The sequence below is a fragment of the Coptis chinensis genome, chromosome 7 (genome assembly GCF_015680905.1).
Source record: "Coptis chinensis isolate HL-2020 chromosome 7, ASM1568090v1, whole genome shotgun sequence".
Lineage (NCBI taxonomy): Eukaryota > Viridiplantae > Streptophyta > Magnoliopsida > Ranunculales > Ranunculaceae > Coptis > Coptis chinensis.
This window is the reverse complement of record NC_141462.1, coordinates 93,499,388-93,507,371: the sequence shown is the minus strand read 5'-3', so window position 1 is coordinate 93,507,371 and position 7,984 is coordinate 93,499,388. Positions and strand designations below refer to the sequence as shown.

The window sequence follows — 7,984 nt, the reverse complement described above, 5'->3', positions numbered from 1 at the left end:
CCATAGGAGTTTCTACTGGGCGAGCTCCTAAATCACCTGTCTCACTGAGCAGGTCTAATACATACTTTCTCTGTGAAAGATGAATTTCACCAGGAAATCTTGTAACTTCAATGCCTAAGAAATACTTCAGTTCTCCTAGATCTTTGGTTTGGAATTGTCTTGAGAGATTGACTTTAAGTCGATCAATACCCTGTTTGTCAGACCCTGTGACAATGATATCATCAACATACACAACTAAGACGTACAATAATCCCTTGTTGGGTCTTTCGGTAAAACACGGAATGATCATATTCACACCTAGTCATTCCATTAGCCATCAAAACCTAGCTAAACTTCGCAAACCAAGCTCTAGAAGACTGTTTGAGCCCATAAAGAGACTTATTTAATCGACAGACTTTCCCCATTAAGCAACAAAACCAGGAGGTTGTACCATATAGATTTCCTCCAAGAGATCTCCATGTAAAAAAGCATTCTTCACATCTAACTGAAATAGATCGAGGTCAGTGATGATGAACAGCAAGAGAAATAACAATACGCACAGAGGCTAACTTTGCAACCGGAGAAAACGTCTCTGAGTAATCAATACCATAAGTTTGGGTAAAGCCTTTTGTAACCAGGTGAGCCTTTAAACGAGAAACAGTACCATCTAGATTATGCTTAATAGTGAAAACTCACTTACAAGCAACCGCTTTCTTCCTAGAAGAAAGATCTGTAAGGACCCAAGTGTCATTAGAATTTGATACTATGTTAAATTATGCTAGGAGATACATATAATGGTTAGCTGGTTAGGTTAAAGTGATTGAGTGGTGAAAAAAAAATGATGGAGGCACAAGAAGAAGATAGGGTTTAAAGTATATTCTACTCTAACCTGCAATTCATATATTTATACTAGGTGATGGACTTAACCAAAATAGCAACTACTTAAATAAGGTACGGTCTCACACTTATAGAATATGAGAGACCGACTCTACATACTTCAACAAAAAATGAAGTTGCAATGATACCAACCTTTGTACATAAGATTAGCGGAATTCGGATCTATCTACTAGTTGATAGCTCTAATACCTATTTCTGAGTCAAATGATTTAATTCAGATCAATTTGTTTTTAGAATATTAGTTATTGTTGCTTCTATAGTTGATTTTATGATTCTATATATTCTTTAGTAGACTATATGCTCTTTAGGGAATAGAAACATAGAACAGATGCTCTCATGGGAATAGAAACAGAGAACTCTGGAGTGAGAGTACTAGGAAGGAGATATCATGCTGAGACAACAGGCAGCCAAAAATCAAGGCATTAGCAGGTGATTTTTTTTTTTTTTTTTTTTTTGTTTTTTTTTTTTTTTTTTTTTTTTTTTTTTTTTTTTTTTTTTTTTTTTTGGTTAATCGTGTCTAGGAAATCTGATAAGTGATACCCTAAGACAACCGAAGATATTTTATCTCCTCCACCCCAAATTTTACCACCAGAAGTTAAGGCTGAGCGTTTTGTTGAGCATCCTAAGCGTATACCTATCTATCTTCCACTGGAGTTTAGTAATATTCCTGTACCGTGTGGTACGAGAAATGTTTCCTTTAACTCTATATTGACTCTCTTTCTGGTTACAATCTTTGTCCAGTATGCAGAGAGCGTTCTTCGTTGAATTTTCAAGGCAGAAACCACAAGAGCTTATTCGAACTTTGACTGATGTATGTATTTTATGTGCCATGGAATTTATTTTACGGCTTCTATTGTTCTAGTTTCTCCTCTATCCTTTTTTTCTCTTTAAGTCATCTATGGTTATTTTATGTTCTCTTTAGTCCAGTACAATTTAGTAACACATAATTTCGTTAAACACCAGCATTTACATCTTTTATTCTGTATGGTTTTAAAGCAAGAGTGATTACATGGGCCGGCTATTGAACAAGTGAATAGTGAAACTTCAGTAACTTTTTAACAGAGTCCGATAAAGGTATATTCTCATGCTTAGCTTGTATGCTGATAATTATTTATATACTTGTTTTTACTATATGTTATTTCATATTCATTGTACAGTGAATCAGATTGGGAAACTATCTGTCCTATAGCATCTTTGTCACAATATAGTTGTTACTTAGGACTCTAGCTTTTAATTTTTATTTCTGAAATTTCAAAAGGGGTGATTGTGTATTTGTGTGGTATATTTTATTTATTGCGAATGAAAAAAAATAATAATTAATTAAATCTCTACACTATATGATAGCCGGATTTTTAGGAGGAAAATTTCTCAACCGAACTGTGTATTTGTAATCTCTCTATTTTATGATTTTAGAACCACCTCCCTTAATTATTCTAATCAGCTCTCTCATTTTTGAACAATTTACCAAAAACTCTCTCACTTTATTGAAATTAGAATTAGCTTCATATTATTTAAAATAATTTAGAAAACCTCATTCACGTCACTCAAATTATATTCAACCCCTCCTAATGTTTTTATATTATTTTTTAGATTATAACTAGAATTCAAAAAATCATACTATCAGAGAGATGTTAGAGCGACAGGTTTAAAGATTTGAAAAAACACCGATGCGTAGCACGGTTCGCATACTCGTATTATTAAACGTGCGAGTTTGAGTTGAGGCGAGTACAAGTTGCTTGCGAGCTACTCGGCTTGATGACAAGCCCTAGTTGTGTAACGAGAAAGTTTCAACTTTCAGGTACAGTACATATATACAAGATGCAACTATACCCTTTCTTAACTACCTCTCAACTCTTAAGATGATATACTACTCATTCTTGCAATTTCTACATGGAGATAATGAATACACAAAGTTTTGTTGTCTTAGTCTTTTAGACTGTTGCTTATACTCACAAGTCCAAACAAAAAAATTCAGTGAAGGTCCGGTACATTTCAGTTAAATGAGAGTTTTGAGTTCATTTGGTTACTACAAGTTTTAGTCCAAATTAATTGATAATATTGTACCCAACAGTTCTGGCATTTCAATAGTGTACAAGTACATACATTGATACTTTTGGCAATTGAATCTTAATTTCGTACAAAATAGGAACAAGTGCGAGTGAAAACCAGTGAGACTGTTTCAGACGCGGCGTTTAGTCCCATATTGACAAAGCCCATAGTCTATATTGAAAAAAAAGTAGGTTAAAAAGAGGGAGCAAATGAAGTAAAAAATCACACAGCTGCGCAGTGAACACAGAGCGAACTATTCTTTCGCCTTTTACTAAAGAATACCGTGTGTTCGCTGCACAAACCAGCATATGCCAATTTTTGGAGGTCCTTCTCTTGCAGAGGAGGTCCTATAAAGCTCTATTTAAACTCTTTGAGGAAGGCAGGTGAAACTAAATGCCTATGGATTTCTTTATTTTTATCTTCACTGAAAATGCTTACAAAGCATTTATCTTTGCTCACATAGTAATTCATTTCCGTAGGCATGCTTCTGTATATATTTTCGTGTGAGACCCTACAAATGACCGGGATGACTTATTTCTTCACCTGAACTAACAAGGTCTACTCTTTCCTAATACTCATTGTAGATTCGGCCCCACATCAATAATCATGGTGTACTCTTTCCTAATACTGTGGTTAATGTTTTATTTTTGGCCAAATTTACACATTTTAAACCATAAGAGCATGTCCCATTATTTCAACTAAATGAAGCAATTCTTACAATCTAGTAGTTACTAGTCACTTTTCTCTTTGGAATTGATGTATTTTGTGATCTCCCGTGGGGACTTTTTGTGATCCAGCCTTTGTCGCTCCTCAATAGCAACACAACTGCAGCGTCAGTATATCGGGGTATGGCTTAACTTGGTCCATCATCATTTAATTTATTGCAGAATTTTGTATCACCATGTGGAGCGTAGTTATCTTGAATCGATGCTTACAAGTGCTTAATATCAAAGAGCACTCTTAATCTTTCTGTTTGTAAATCAAAATTTTGTCGTTCCTCAAAAAGCAAAATAGCAACACATTTGCATCAGAGTATATATCGGTATGGCGAACTTGGTCCATCATCATTTAATTTATTGCAGAATTTTGTATCACCATGTGGAGCGTAGTAGTATACTGAATAGCGATGCTTACAAGTGCTTAATATCAAAGAGCACTCTTAATCTTTCTGTTTGTAAATCAAGAGTATTCACAAGTTATAAGTAAAAATCAGGTTTTGTTCAAAAAGTTAACAATAGAACACTGAGTATTATTACAGAGTTACAGGTTTATCCGATCCATTCACTAATTCTCCATTTCTATGGGACAAGTAGATACAACTATACTAAACACAACAATATCTCTGCTCTTTCCCTTGACAAAGAAATACTTCCTCAATAGCCCTTCCCTAAGGAATCCAGCCTTCTCTAACACCCTTTGTGATGCCTTATTTTCTGCAAAAACCAACCCTTCAATCCTATCCAGATATGGCATGTCTTTCAATACACAAGACATAACCATCTTGGTAGCCTGTTGCAATGCCTAGACCCCCAGTATTTAGAACTCAATGCATAACCAATCTCTCCTCTCCGTTGATCTTTATCCATACCTGGCATGACGAAGATAGACCCAATAGACCGGTTATCAACACAAATTGCTCTATACCAAGGGTATAAACTAATGACCTCCTTCAAGAAGTTCACTGCTTCTTCCTTAGAGGTGTAAGTGTTCCATCTACAATATTTTGTGACCTCATTGTTTCTAGCCCAATCCATGAAGTCATCAATGTCCGAAAGCTCAAATGGTCGGAGTGTTATTTCCGCTTGAATCTTTGTACATTCCATTACCTCCCTCCCCATGGAGGAATCAATTAATTAATGGTATCTACTCTCAAAGTCTTTGTAAGAGTTGAGTACTTGACTGAGGCTATTAGGGGTGACTTCGGATCGGATCGGATTAACCTCCTTCGGAATTTTTCCAAATTTTTTTCGGAACCTAATATGCTAGCCAAATCCGATCCAATTTTTTTTCGGATTCAAAATATATTTCCAATTTCGGAACTTTCGAAATTTCGAATAACTCGGAAATTTCGGAATACTTGGTAAATTTTCAAAGATCTCTTTACTTTCAATTATTTTTGGAATATCATACGCCAATGTTCATTGTAGGGAGAGAAAACCATGTCCACAACACCAATGTACCAACAACAATACACACTTGTTTACTGAGAAAACCCATTTTCATTCAAACAAGTGATCCAAGAAAAAACGAGAAAAAGAACCTGCAGCCACCAATAGCAAGCATTGCATTCTGTTGAGGTCTGGGTATTTGTAATGTTTCAATCTTTTTTCGTGTGTGGAAATTGAAGCGTGAAGTGTCTGCATAAATAATGGATTATGGTCTTGGACTCTAAGTAGCTTTACATAATATTCTATCTATTGGAATTTGGCTTTTGGATTGGTCTGGAAGTCATTGTATGACTCACTGACATTTTTTTCATATCACTGTTGTTATGGCAGACGGTGTAATGACAGTAGAGTGGTCCAATTCAAGTGGGGAAGTAGCGGCTAGGTTATGTTTTTGTTTTGTTTTTGGAAGTAAAAAACTAGAAAATGAATGAACGGTCGAGATCTAATCAAGTGGATAGTGAGAGAAGTATATATTTTCGGAATAAATTGGCAATAATATCGGAAATTTCGGAATTTTCGGATCGGATCGGATTTTAGAATTATATCCAAATCCGATCCAATTTTTTTTCAGAATTTTCGAAATCGGAAAATCGGCCCATGTAAACTACACCAAGAGCCAGACCAATTTCGGGTCGGATTTCGAAAAAATCGGAAATTCGGCAAAAAGAGACACCCCTAGAGGCTATGCATGAATGGCCTTTATATAAGGAACCAAAGGCAACATTGTTAAAATGATTATGATGACAATATGTCATGGTCTAAAAATTAGATGGTTGAGCAGCAGGTATGGTGTGCACCATAGTACAAAATATCAGGATATAGGTATTTATCGATAGTCAATTTCTCGATATGTATCGTGGATATATCTCCCTCTTTGGGGATATTTGATATTGTTTCACATGCAAATATCGTAGATATATTCAAAATATCGACAAATATCATAGATATTGTGGATATTTCTTGATATATCATGATATATTATTTATATTTATTTAAAATATAATGGTAAATATTAAATAAAATTGTTACATACACAAAATATCACAAAATATCCCAAAATATCGCCAAATATCACAAATATCATCGAAATATCACCGATATTTGCAGTTATATATATCTCTAAACATATCGTGGTATTTATATATATTTTTCTGAAATTTCAATAGATATCAACAAATATCACAATATATCGTGATATTTTGTACTATGGTGTGCACTACCATTGTTCTGGTCATCAGTGGTGGTCAAGTTCAATATGGACTAGTTAGCAACATATAGTTCAAGCGGATATGTCATTTTCTTTGAGAGCCGACTCCATACTGATCTAAATCTTATGAGCAATGGTTTTGCACCACACGTAATGTGCCAACCTTGTTGACTGACTTTGGTTATTTTAATCCAAATTCGACCATAGTTTTGGTTTCTAGCAATGTGCCAACCTCGTTGACTAACTTGTACCTGTCTCACCGACTCACCTCTAACTCACCTCACAACCAAAGGGGACGTTGTACACAGTCTATTTCCAAACCTCCTTCAAGACCGGCTTAAGCTATGATAATGTTGGCTTACTTCCCCGCAAAAAGGTTAGATTCCATGGAATTAAAGTTAAGGTCTATTGTTAATGGGGGAAGGGACGTAAATGTTTAAACTTGATTTGGTAGGGGTGCGCCAAGCCCAAGCAGTACTGCAACGCATGGGCGACACACGAGATCCCAATAGCAAGCTATTGTGGTGAAACCTCCCCCAATCAAAAATTAATTTAATATCGTGTGAGGCATTGCCTCACATATCAGATATTAAACTGATAAGAACAGATACTACACTTGATCTTAGCCAAAAGGCCGAAAAGGTATGATTTGTAATGCCGCTTTCGACTCTCATTATATAGCCTACGATCCCATATTCTTTTTCCAATGAAGGATGTGGGACTAAAAATGTTATCTCTTCATATAACATTTGTCTGGACTCTGGAGGATATATGTATGGGCATGTAGTTGCAATAGTCTAGTCTCAAAAAGAGGGGCAGTGAGTCTGGACAAATCACAGAGTCTCTTAGTTTTTGTAGTCAAAATTTTCACTATTGGTTGTGTACATACCACACCTCTAAATTTCGGAAAGACCATAGATGGTAGTCATACCCCTAGTCCTTCCCTTCGAGAATTCGATACTTCCTCAGCACACTCTCTTTACTGATCGATCTCACATTATGCATATTAGTTATAGCTTCAATGCTCTCTGAATTTTCCATCTCTTGAAAAGTTTAGGAGACAACCAATAATCACAGTAAGTAATAACGTGATAGATTACTATTATTCAGAACTCTTAGTTTGCTAGCTAGTTGTATTGATCTCCTCTCATATTCTAAGAGATATACTTGTAAATCTGTAACAACTTTGCTTATATATGAAATGTGAACACTCTCAACAATTCGTGAGAGTCAAAACTCAGTCTCCTAGCCTTCTTATTATTTACATGGTATCAAGACCCTAAAACATCCTAATTATTTTTTCCAACAATAATGACTTCACCAACACCAACAGATACTCTCTCAACTATTATCTCCGAGACTCACTCTGATGATCCTTTTTTTATACATAATTCTGATAACCCAACTGCTATTCTTGTTTCACCGCCTTCAACTGGTGATAACTATTCTTCATGGCTGCGAGCTATCACTATGGCCCTTCGCGCCAAAAACAAATTAGGGTTTGTTGATGATACCATCAAACAACCTCTTCCAACATCTCCAAAGGACCTGCATATCAATGGGAACGCTGCAACAATCTTATTAGCTCGTGGATCCTTAACTCTGTTTCCACTGAAATTCATGGTAGCATCTTGTATGCCAATACCGCGAACGATATTTGGGTTCATGTTTGTGATGTTTGTCC

General features: G+C 35.6%; 2 non-coding genes across 2 annotated transcripts; one reads left to right on the top strand and one right to left on the bottom strand.

The window, feature by feature from the left end:
• Positions 1-3,153: 3,153 nt before the first annotated feature.
• On the top strand, positions 3,154-3,271 carry LOC147490082 (U5 spliceosomal RNA). Its single transcript, XR_015203441.1, has one exon. It is a non-coding gene; the product is annotated as a U5 spliceosomal RNA (small nuclear RNA).
• Positions 3,272-6,751: 3,480 nt separating this feature from the next.
• LOC147490081 (U2 spliceosomal RNA) lies at positions 6,752-6,946 on the bottom strand. Its single transcript, XR_015203452.1, has one exon. It is a non-coding gene; the product is annotated as a U2 spliceosomal RNA (small nuclear RNA).
• Between the last annotated feature and the right edge of the window lie 1,038 nt (positions 6,947-7,984).